Source organism: Mobula birostris, chromosome 9 (assembly GCF_030028105.1).
Source record: "Mobula birostris isolate sMobBir1 chromosome 9, sMobBir1.hap1, whole genome shotgun sequence".
Taxonomy (NCBI): domain Eukaryota; kingdom Metazoa; phylum Chordata; class Chondrichthyes; order Myliobatiformes; family Myliobatidae; genus Mobula; species Mobula birostris.
Window position 1 is genome coordinate 109,623,701 of NC_092378.1, and position 12,826 is coordinate 109,636,526.

General features: G+C 43.8%; 1 protein-coding gene across 1 annotated transcript in view; it reads left to right on the forward strand.

Moving 5' to 3' along the window:
* The window catches only part of snrnp25 (small nuclear ribonucleoprotein 25), an 88,178-nt gene extending 79,859 nt beyond the window's left edge, over nt 1-8,319 (forward strand). Inside the window, exon 7 of the mRNA XM_072268594.1 lies at nt 8,201-8,319. The gene's annotated coding sequence lies outside the window, so the exon portion shown is untranslated. The remainder of the gene's footprint in view (nt 1-8,200) is intronic.
* Nucleotides 8,320-12,826: the final 4,507 nt, after the last annotated feature.

A 12,826-nucleotide genomic window follows, 5' to 3' on the forward strand; every position in this document is an offset into this window, starting at 1 on the left:
ATGATAACCACACATGTGCACAGAATTAAGATAACAGCATCAATCAAGCTCTATCGTTGTCTAGGGATAAATGACCAATTTCAAAGTGACACAAAGTTCAGTCCAATTTGGTAGTTCAGTTCGCAGTAATCGTTGCCATGGCGATGGACTACGTGGGGGGAGAGAGAGAGAGAGAGAACGGGAACAACTGATCATTCAGACGTGGCTTCCACTCACAGACCGGCGATATGGCTTACAAGCAGCTTTTGGGCAGGTCCTTGGTGATGTCACCTGAGGTCACCGACTGTGACCCCTCCTCCAGATGCAGTCGATCCTCTGCAGTGAACCCGGCAGCCAAGCGAGGGTGGACACACACCGGGTTCCTGCTGATCGTACCTTTCCACCCTTTCCATCCGGTACGTCCCACCGACTCGTGAGAGGCGCACCACTTCCAGGGTCTCGTTACCTTGGGTGTCGTGTGTCCTGCCTTAGCGAACCTGTCCCTTTTTATCCCCCTGCTGGGGTATCGCCTGTCCATCACTTCAAACAGTTCAGGGTTCAAAGGGGGAGCCGCTCCAGACAGCTCTCTCTCTCCCGTCCCTTCATTACACATCTCCAGATGCTGTTTCATTGTGTTCCTTATCTCTGTCTTGAAGACAGGTGGCAGACCAACTGCTGATCACACAGGACAGCTAACATCTTATCTATATGTATTCTTGCCACAGTATGTAAAGGTGCTCCTCTGCACAATAAGAAGGTCGTAGAGAGGATGTGCCAGATTGTCCATAATGGATAACAGTTTGTTTAGTGACCTCCTCTCCACCAGTAACTCAAAAGGGTCCAGGTCGTAGCCAAGGATGGATCCAGCCTTTATGATGAGTTTATTTAGTCTTTTCGCATCACCAGCACCGATGCTGTTCCCCAACGTAAGACAGCAAAGAGGACTGAACTCACTACAACAGACTGGTAAAAGATCTCCAGTATCCTGCTGCACACATTGAAGGATCTCATCTTCCTTAGAAAACAGAGTCTGCTACTCTCCTTCTTGTAAACAGCCATGGTGTTGCTTTTCCAGTCAAGTCTGTTGTTGAGGTGAACACCCAAGTATTTGTGCCCCTCCACCACTGCAACTTCTTCTCCCAGAATGTATACAGGACTCGTCACAGTCCCCTTCCTCCTAAGATCAATCACCATCTCTCTGGTTTTGGCCACATTCAGGAGCGGGTGATTCCTCCCACACATGGTTTGTTGTATCGTTTGTACATCTTACTGTGCAATATGTTTATTATAGTAATCACATATTGAAAATGTAAATACTGTATGAGTCTCATAATCTAAGATGTGCTGCACGTGCATGAGCACCTGGTTATCTAAAAGACAGGGTAAGAGGTAACAGTTGCCAGATCCCAATAGTCACACAGAAATAAAACTTCTTGCTGCAATGTTTTGAGTTGTCCATTATTGTTTCATTATTCACTAAGGAACAATTCATTACATTTTTCATTTCCAAATAAACTCATTGATGTTGGAATGAAATACAGTTACATAGTTTTTCTTACTGGAATCTCAAGGTCCTTGTAAGCAAGATAGTTCTCACATTTAGAATCAAAGATTTTGAGTTTTCCCTTTAGTATGCAGTGTTGTAAATGTAACTTTAATCTCAACATTAAACAATATTATTTATGATGTGAGCTTCTTGAATATTGTACAGAAGCAACTAATGTCATTTTGTGATATGCCTCATTTTTGTTCTCGGAGATGTTTTCTATTGTTACCATGCTGACTTTTAAGGCGATATTTGGAAACAGATTTTCCAAAGATCACTATGTTTCACAGTTCTTAAGCTAGGGGCTTTGTGGTTAGTTAAAAATACAATTATAGTCTAAGTGACTATGTCTTGTGAAACCATGAGCAATGGAACAACACACATAAAAGTTGCTGGTGAACGCAGCAGGCTAGGCAGCATCTCTAGGAAGAGGTACAGTCGGCATTTCAGGCCGAGACCCTTCGTCAGGACTCACTGAAAGAAAAGCTAGTAAGAGATTTGAAAGTGGGAGGAGGAGGGGGAGATCCGAAATGATAGGAGAAGACAGGAGGGGGAGGGATGGAGCCAAGAGCTGGACAGTTGATTGGCAAAAGGGATATGAGAGGATCATGGGACAGGAGGCCTAGGGGGAAAGAAAAAGGGGAGGGGGGAAAACTAGAGGATGGGCAAGGGGTATAGTGAGGGGAACAGAGGGAGAAAAAGGAGAGAGAGAAAAAGAATGTGTGTATATAAATAAATAACAGATGGGGTATGAGGGGGAGGTGGGCATTAGCAAAAGTTTGAGGAGTCAATGTTCACGCCATCAGGTTGGAGGCTACCCAGATGGAATATAAGGTGTTGTTCCTCCAACCTGAGTGTGGCTTCATCTTTACAGTAGAGGAGGCCGTGGATAGACATATCAGAATGGGAATGAGACGTGGAATTAAAATGTGCGGCCATTGGAAGATCCTGCTTTCTCTGGCGGACAGAGCGCAGGTGTTCAGCGAAATGATCTCCCATTCTGCGTCGGGTCTCGCTAATATATAGAAGGCCACATTGGGAGCACCAGATGCAGTATATCACCCCAGCCGACTCACAGATGAAGTCACCTGGAAGGACTGTCTGGGGCCCTGAATGGTAGTGAGTGAGGAAGTGTAAGGGCATGTGTAGCACTTGTTCTACTTACAAGGATAAATGCCAGGAGGGAGATCGGTGGGGAGAGATGGGGGGGGACGAATGGACAAGGGAGTCGTGTAGGGAGCGATCCCTGCGGAAAGCAGAGGGGGGGGAGGAGGGAAAGATGTGTTTAGTGGTGGGATCCCGTTGGAGGTGGCGGAAGTTACAGAGAATTATACGTTGGACCCGGAGGCTCTCTCTGCTGGCCACAGAATTTCCTGCCTGTTGAGTCTCTTACTACAATAATTCTCCACCCTGCCTTTGCAACCACAGACCTGGCTGCTGCTGCTGCTGCTCTCCTCTGAAAGGCCATCCTGTCTGACAGTAGGTGTCTTACTAAGGGGAGTGGTCTCAGGGGAATCCTGTGTTCACTGTCTATCCTAGCCAAATCTCTTCGTGGTCACCTAACTATTTGCTGCCTACACCCTTGCTGTGACCACCTCACTACAGCTGCTTTCTATGATTAGAGCAGATTAGATCAGATTCAACTTTATTGTCATTGGGCAGAGTACAGATACAAAGCCAATGAAATGCAGTTAGCACCTGACCATAAATGCAAAGAATAGTGTTATTTACAAAATAACTGTGAATAAAAAGTGCTACAGCACACAGATATAAAAGTACTGAGACAGTACAATACGGATGCAATACTGCTTAGCGCTGTGATGAGAGGTTCAGCAGTGTCACAGCCTCAGGGAAGAAGCTCTTCCTGTGCCTGCTGGTGTGGGAGCGGAGGCTCCTGTAGCGCCTACCGGATGGGAGGAGAGTAAAAAGTCCATGGTTAGGGTGAGATGCATTCCTGATAATGCTTTTTGCCCTGCTCAGGCAGCGTTTATGGTAGATGTTCTCAATGGTGGGCAATTGGGTGCCGATAATCGGCTGGGCAGTTTTCACCACACGCTGGAGTGCTTTGTGGTCCGATACGGGACAATTGCCATACTACACTGAGATGCATTTGGTGAATATGGTCTCAATGGTACAGCGGTAAAAGTCCGTCAGTATCCTGGCGCAGAGGTGAGCTTTCTTGATGCTCCGCAGGAAATAAGGGCGCTGTTGCGCCTTTTTGATCAGGATGGAGGAGTTCAGGGACCAGGTGAGATCCTTGGAAATGTGGACACCAAGGAATTTGAAGCTTGATACACGCTCCACTACAGTTCCGTTGATGTAGATGGGGACGTGGGTGTGACTCCTGGCATGCCTGAAGTCCACAATGATCTCCTTGGTCTTCTGGGTGTTAAGGGCCAGATTGTTGTCGGCACACCACGCAGCCAGGTGCTGGACCTCGTCCCTGTAGGCCGTCTTGTCATCCCCTCTGATCAGACCAACCACCGTGGTATCATCTGTGAACTTGATTATGGAGTTAGAACCATGTACAGGAATGCAGTCATAGTGAAAAGGGAGTACAGAAGAGGGCTCAGCACACAGCCTTGAGGCATGCCGGTGTTCAGGGTGAGAGTGGAGGAGGAGAGGTTGTCTAACTTAACTGATTGGGGTCTGTTAGTCAGAAAGTCCAAGGTGTTGATGTTATTAACATCATGGATACTCCTGAGTGTGTCTAGCTTCAGCCCCCGACCTCATGGCTCCTGATTTTTGACTGCTTTCCGTGTTCTCTCCCAGAAGGCACACCAGAGCTTGTCCATGCAGTAGCACTCACAGATAAAGAGGGGGAAGCACCAAGCTGATTTAATAATTGAGGTTCATATTTTTGTTTCAACTAAGTGGAAACCATGAAAGGAAATATTTCTGAAAGGGGACCAGTCAAACTGAAGTTGTACTGCTATAACTATTCAAATAGGAGATCAATCCAAAAGACCAGAAATCTGAAACTTCGGCAAAAAAAAGCTAGAAATGTTCAGGTGGTTATGAACTATCTCTGGAAAGTGAGACAAAAGCCTGGATTTTGCATCAATTTTGATTGCACGATCATGACTGCATCAAACTGTCACTAGAAATTTCTGTATGTACATATAAAAATACTGAATGTGCTTGCCTTTTCTTTCAACTTTTTTCAACGTTGTCAGGAGAAACATTATTGGAGGTGGCTGTGAGCTTCCTGATGTTTTGCAACTTTATGCACTCCCATTGTGACATCTTTACCTTTTCACTCCTACACTGTTTTTATAACTCCTGGTGTAAACTTGAAGAACAGCATTTCATTTTCTGTCTAGGCATGTTACAGCCTCCACGAAACAATGCTTAATTAAGTTCTCTCAAATATAAGCCTTTCTAATTTGTCCAAGAACTGGGAGGTTCTGACTAAGATCATTAACCTGTAAGGTTAATTCCATGTATCTCCTTCCCCAGATGCTGTCTGACATGTTGGAATTTTTGCAGCATTCGCTTCCATTTCGGATTTCCGGTGACTGCTGTCATCTATTTCTCAGAATTCTAGCAATTACTTTTCTTTTCCTCTCCCCTATAATCATTCAACATCTCTATTTAAAAGTCACTCAAAAACATAAGCAAGCATTGAAAAGTCTTCACACCTGCTTTCAACTGACTCCAATCAGTGTCCTCTATTTTCTCTTGATTACCACTCAGTCTCGGACTTTCCCTTTATTCTTTCCAGCCCTTCCTCTTCTCTGCAACTTTTCTTAGTTCTGAAGAAAGGTTATTGATCAGAAATGTTAATCCCGTTTCTCTCCCCATAGATGTTGTTTGACTTGCTGAGCATTTTCAACACTTCCTGATTTCATTTCAGATTTTCAGTATCTGCAATCTGTAGTGAGGGAGGAAGTGTAGGGGCTGATATAACACTACAATTGGTTGTTGGGATAAGTGCCAGGAGGGAGATCAGTGGGGAGGGATGAGTGGACAAGGGAGCCACATAGTGTGCGATCCCTCTGGAGAGTGGAGAGTGGAGAGTGATGGGGGTGGGAGGGAGGGAGAGAGAAAGATGCATTTAGTGGTAGAATACCTTTAGTGATGGTAGAAGTTAAGAAGCTACAGGGAATGATGTAATTGGTACAGCGACTGTTGGGATGGTAAGTAGGGACAAAATGAGACCTATCCCTCTTATAATGACTGGAGGATGGTATGAGGGCAGATGGGCAGATGTGTGGGAGATAGGGGAGATGTGGGTGAGGAAGTATCAATTGTGGTGGAAGGAAAACCCTGATCGTTGATAGAAGAGAACATCTCAGATGTTGTAGAATGGAATTCCTAATTCTGATAACCGATGCAGCAGAGACAGAGGGACTGAGAGAAGAGAATAATATGTAGCCCCCTGGCAAGCCTCAGGGTCACTCAACTCGCTGTCATCTAGGGAAGCAGTACTCGGCCCTGCCAACCTGGGTAATTAAATTGGTGTGGGTGTTGTGTACCCCACCCCACCAAATAACAGACAATACACCATATACAATTAAATGAATTACAGTTTATAGATATTACTGGAACTATATAATTAATAGAGGTAAAATATAAAAGGAAAATAAAAGGCGCCACACTTATCAAAGTTCAATCACCTCGTGCACAAACAGTTAGAGCTCTAGTAACGATCCTCTCTTCACCATTCGATCCCCTCTGACCACCTCGACCTGCCACCTGGGACCAACCACGGTGGTCGCCCAGATGCTCCACATGAGTCAGTCTCCGTCTCCTCTCCTCGCTGAAAGCCCTGGACCTCGGACTCCTGCTCGGGGTTTGACCCCGTTAGCCAGCTCACAGCACCTTGTCCATCCCCTCTCTCTCTCTCTCGCACCTTCGCCCCAAAATCCCGCGCATCACAATAACTTACAGACACACTAGAAGGAATAACATCTATCCCAATTGGTTCGTTCGTCCTATTATCAATAATATAACCCAAACAAGCTACTAGCGTCTCAGCATTTAACATAACAAAGAAGCCATTTTAATTAGCCTACACAGTAACATAAAAGAAGAAACCCTTACAAGTATCTCTATATGTAACTGGATGGGAAGAAGTATAGTCAAGACAGCTGTGAGAGTCAATAAGTTTGTAAAAGATGTCAGTGGATAGTCTGTCTCGAGACAGAGAGATCTAAAGAGGGGAGAGAAGTTCAGAGATGGACCAGATATATTTGAGGACAGGGTGAAAGTTGGATGCAAAGTTAAATTGATGAGAACAGCATGGGTTCAGGAAGCATTTATAATGTAACATTTGTAATGGTTCTAAATTCAAGTCCTACTCCTGGGCATGAATGAAGCCTGACATTTTAGTGCAGTTCTTACATTGTTGGAGGTGGCATTATTCAAATGGGATGTTCATGGAAGCCTCCACTTGCTCTCACAGGAGGACATAATGGATCACCTGCATTTCAAAGACAGCCCAAGATATAACTCTGGTGTCCTAGTCAGTATCTATGAATTTTTCCCTACTGTTGTTTGAAACAAAATTCTAAACAAATTAAGTTTCCTAAATCACCACAGTGGATACACATTTAAAATGTACTTTAACTGGCTATTAAGCTTCATGAATGTCGAATAAGGTGCATGAGAAATGCTAAATAAATATGTTTTTCTGTTGGTAATATTTATAATCAGAATCAGATTTACTATCAGAGACATAAGTTGTGAAATTTGTTGTTTTGCACAGCAGTACAGTGCAATAGGACGTAGAACATAGAAATTTACAGCACATTACAGGCCCTTCAGCCCATGATGTTCTGCTGACCATGTAACCTACTTTTAGAAACTGCCTAGAGTTTCTCTAGCGCATAGCCCTGTATTTTTCTAAGCTCCATGTACCTATCTGAGGCTTTTAAAAGATCTTATTGTATCCACTTCCACCTCCGCTGCCGGCAGTTCATTCCACGCACTCACCACTCTCTGTGTGAAAAACTTACCCCTGACATCCCCTCGGTGCTTATTTACTAAGTACTTAAAGCTATTCCCCCTTGTGTTAGCCTTCTCAGCCCTGGGGAGAATTCCCTGGTTATCCACATGATCAATATCCCTCATCATCTTATACACTTCTATCAGGTCACCCCTCATCCTCTGTTGCTCCATGGAGAAAAGGCCAAGTATACTCAACTTATTCTCATAAGGTACATCCTCAAATCCAGGCAAGATCCTTGTAAATCTCCTCTGCACTGTCTCTATAGTATCCACGACCTTCCTGTAGTGAGGTGACTAGAACTAAACATAGTACTCCAAGTTGGGTCTGAGCAAGGTCTTGGGTAGCTGTAACATTACCTCATAGCTCTTGAACTTAATTTCACAGGTTGATGAATGCCAAACACCATACACCTTCTTAACATCACTGTGAACCTGCACAGCAGCTTTGAGTGTCCTATGGACACAAACCTCAAGATCTCTCAGATCCTCCACATTGCCAAGAGTTTTACCATTTATATTATATTCTGTCTTCAAATTGGACCTTCCAAAATGAACCACTTCACACTTAATCTGGGTTGAACTCCATCTGCCACTTGTCAGCCAGTTCTGCATCCTATTGATGCCCTGCTGTAACCTCTGACAACCCTCCAGACTATCCACAACACCCCCAACCTCTGTGTCATCAGCAAATGTACTAACCCACCCTTCTACTTCTTCATCCAGGTCATTTATAAAAATCACATAGAAGAGGTGTCCCAGAACAGATCCCTGCAGAACACCACTGGTCATCCACCTCCATGCAGAATATGAACTATCTGCAGCCACCCTTTTCCTTCTCTGGGCAAGCCAATTCTGGATCCACAAAGCAAGGTATCCTTGGATCGCATGCCTCTTTACTTTCTGAAGGAACCTTAACAAATGCCTTACTGGAATCCATATATTCTACATCCACTGCTCTACTTTCAATGTGTTTTGTTATATCCTCAAAGAATTCAATCAGGCTCGTAAGGCATGATCTGCTCTTGACAAAGCCATTCTGACTATCCCTAATCAGATTATGCCTCTCCAAATGCTAATAAATCCTTCCTCTCAGGATCTTCTCCAACAACTTGCTCATCACTGAAGTCAGACTCCCTGGTCTATAATTTCCTAGGATATCTCTACTCCCTTTCTTGAACAAGGGAACAACATTTGCAACCCTCCAATCCTCCGGTGCTTCTCCCATCCCTATTGATAACACAAAGATCATCGCAAGAGGTTCAGTAGTCTCCTCTCTCGCTTCCCACAGTAGCCTGGGGCATATCTCATCCAGTCCCAGTGACTTATCCGACTTAATGCTTTTCAAAAGCTCCAGCACATCCTCTTTCTTAATATCTGTATGCTCAAGTATTTCAGTCCGCTGTAAGTCATCCTCACAATTGCCAAGGTCCCTTTCCCTGGTGAATACTAAAGCAAAGTGTTCATTAAGTACCTCCGCTACCTCCCCATCTCCATGCACACGTTTCCACTATCTCACCTGACTGGTCCTATTCTCACATGGCTCATCCTCTTGCTCTTCACATATTTGTAGAATGCCTTGGGGGTTTCCTTAATCCTACTCACCAAGGCCTTCTCATGGCCCCTTTTGGCTCTCCTAATTCCATTCTTAAACTCCTTCCTAGCAACCTTGTAATTTTTTAGAGCTCTAACAGTACATAGTTTCTTGAAACTTTCGTAAGCTCTTCTTTTTTTCTTAACTAGACTTTCAACAGCCTTTGTACACCATGGTTCTTTAACCCTACTATCCTTTCCCTGCCTCAATGGAACATACCTATGCAGAACACCATGCAAATGTTCCTTGAACATTTGCACATTTCTGCTGTGCATTTCCCTGAGAACATCTGCTCCCAAGTTCCTGCCTTATAGCATCATATTTTCCCCTACGCCAGTGAACTGTTTTTCCAATTTGTCTGCTCCTATCCCTCTCCAGCGCTATGGTGAAGGAGATAGAGTTGATGTCACTACCTCCAAAATGCTGTCCCTCCAAGAGATCTGACACCTGACCAGGTTCATTTCCCAATACCCGATCAAGTACAGCCTCTCCTCTCGATAGTTTATCTACATATCGCATCAGGAAACCTTCCAGACACACCTAACAAACTCCACCCCATCTAAATCCCTTACGCTAAGGAGATGCCAATCAGTTTTGGAACGTTAAAATCTACCATCACAACCAGCTTATTATTACTGCACCGTTCCAGAATCTGTCTCCTTATCTGCTCCTCGATATCCCTGTTAATACTGGGGGTCTAGAAAAAACACCCAGTAGAGTTATTGCCCCTTTCCTGTTTCTGACTTCCACCCAAACTGACTCAGTAGACCATTCCTCCCTGATTTCTTCCTTTTCTGCAGCTGTGACACCATTCCTAATTTGCAATGCCATGCCCCCACCTATTTGCTTCCCTCTCTGTTATTTTTGGAACATCTAAAGCCTGGCACACTCAGCAGCCATTCCTGCTCCTGAGACATCCAAGTCTCTGTAGTGGCCACAATATCATATTTCCACATATTGATCCATGCTCTAAGTTCATCCGCTTTGTTTATGATACTCCTAACATTAAAATAGACACATCTCAAACCATCAAGCTGAGTACATCTTTGCTCCAACATCTGACTATCCTTCCTCACAAGCTCCATACAAGCTGTGTCTACTTGTGTTCTAACCTCCTCAGCCTCCGCCTCTTCACTTCGGTTCCCATCCCCCTGCAAACCTAGTTTAAACCCTCCCCAATAGCATTAGCAATCCTCCCCACCAGGATATTGGTTTATGCAATACATAAACAATTACTATAAGTTACAATAAGAAATATAATAAATAAACACATAGTGCAGAAAGAGAGCAAAAGATTCAGGTTGTGTTCAATGGGTTCACGAACCATTCAGAAATCTGATGGGGGAGGGGAGGATGCCGTTCCTAAAATATTGAGTGTGTAACTACGAGTTCCCGCACCTCCTCCCTGCTGGTAGTGCTGAGAAGAGGGTGTGTCCTTGACGGGGAGGGTCCCTTTTGAAGGTTGCTGCCTTCTTGAGTGAGGCACCACCATTGGAAGTTGTCCTTGTTGGTGGAGAAGCTAGTGCCATGGTAGAGCTGGCTGAATCGACAACCTTCTGCAGCTCTTTTTGACCCTGTGCACAGCAGCCTCCACATAAGGCAGTGAAGAAAGCAGTCATAATGCTCTCTATGGTACATATGTAGATATTTGCTAGTCTTTGGTAGCATACCAAGTCTCCTCAAACTCGTAATGAAGTAACGCTGCTCATGTGCCGCCTTTGTGATTTCTTCAAAATGTTGTGCCCAAGGTCAATACGCTGAGATGTTGATGCCCAGGAAGTTGAAACTGACCACTCTTTCCACTGCTGACCCTTTGATGAGGAGACGTGTGTTCTTCCAAAGTCCACAATCAATTTCTTGGTCTTACTGACATTGAGTGCAAGGTTACTGCTGCAACAATACTTAACCAGTTGATCTATCTCACTTCTATACCCCTCCTCTTCACCATCTGAAATTTTGCCAACAACAGTTTGTAGTTTAAGCTGCACCTAACAACACAGTCATGATTGTAGAGTGAGTAGGGCAGTAGCCTGATCACACATCCCTGAGGTGTGCTAGTGTTACTCATCAGTGAGGAGGAGATGTTATTACTGACCTATGATGACTGTGGTCACAGTGCACACTGGCAATGACTGAACCTAGGTGCGGAGGAACGACAGAGTCCCATGTAGTGATGGAAACAAGAGTTTATACATAGGAATTCCAAGAGAACATTGGTGGTTCGACTGAGTGACACTGTGAGACAAGTCATTCAAGGACCCCACAACAAGTGCTTCTTCTTCTTCTGAGGTTTTATGGTACTTGGCAAACAGCTTCAAGGTGCATTACCGCCACCTTCTGAACTGGAGTGTGGGTCAGGATATCTAAATCCTATATATATACTGTATATTCCTTCAGTTAGTCCTGACGAAGGGTCTTGGCCTGAAACGTCGACTATACCTCTTCCTACAGATGCTGCTTGGCCTGCTGCGTTCACCAGCAACTTTGATGTGTGTTGCTTGAATTTCCAGCATCTGCAGAATTCCTGTTGTTTTTTGTATATACTGTATACATTTGTTTCAAATTCTATAAGACAGGCCCTGTATGCTTAAGGAACTGCACTACATATTTCAAGCAATAATCCTGTGATCCTCTCTGCAAAATATTATTAATGTTAAATAGTATTTTATTCTGTGATAACTTTAAAAGCAACCATCCCCCTCTCTTGATTATATCTTGGGCACCTCACCAGTACGTGCTCAGCCGTTCCTCATTGATCGCAATACTCACACCTCCCATTATTGTGTTTCTTCATTAAAAATAATGTACTATTTAACCCTGTGTGTCCAAACCTCGATCTCAATGTTATCACCTCCTCCCCCCTGCTCTTTCCTACACTCCTCGACCATCCCATTTCTTTCAGGATATTTCCATTCTCACTTCATCCCATTGTTTTCTCCACAGTTTTTTGATTTCACTTTTAATAATTTTTCTCCTTTACTGTAATTTGTTTGAATGTCCACTTCTGCTTGTCTAGTTGCCTCCTTTGCTAATTTATCTGCTTGCTCATTCCCTCTGATGTGCTGGAATCCACATATAAAACATATACAGAGTCTCATCATTTTAAGTCTTAAAAAGGTTTGTATTATCACACATAATGCCTGGTTTTGCCTCTGTATGTAAATCTTTTAGTCTCCTGATAATTGTGCTTCAATCAGACAATATTATAACTCTCATCGGTCTCACTTCCTCCACCCACTGTAAAGTTAATAGTACAACTGTCATTTAACCTGTATACACTGAGAAATCATTATTTATGCTCACCTGCTTTTTAATGTTAAAATCATGCACTACAAATCCTATCCCAAATCTGCTGTTAGTCTTTTGAAGCATCTGTATATATTTGTAAATATCCATAATCATTATTATTTACATCAGATTCAACTATATCTTGATTTAAGATCACTTCTCTATTTTTCTGTCTTCTTTTGAATAATTTAAGATCACCTTTGGTGCTCCACACAGCTACGGACAGCAACAAGCACTAACCAGGAGTCTGCTTTAAATAATCACAGTACGTGGAAACCCGTGCCATTCAAAATAAACTGGACAAGATTAAACAGAAGGCACAAGGGCTTAAGGTCTCTAGTTATGACAACAATGAACAGATCCAGGTGCTCCAGAAACCTCGAAGCCCAATGCTGTACGGCTTGCCATACAGGACTGCTGGTCTCCTGACAGAGGAAGTCGTGGGAGGCCCAGGTTTTGAAGCTTGTGAT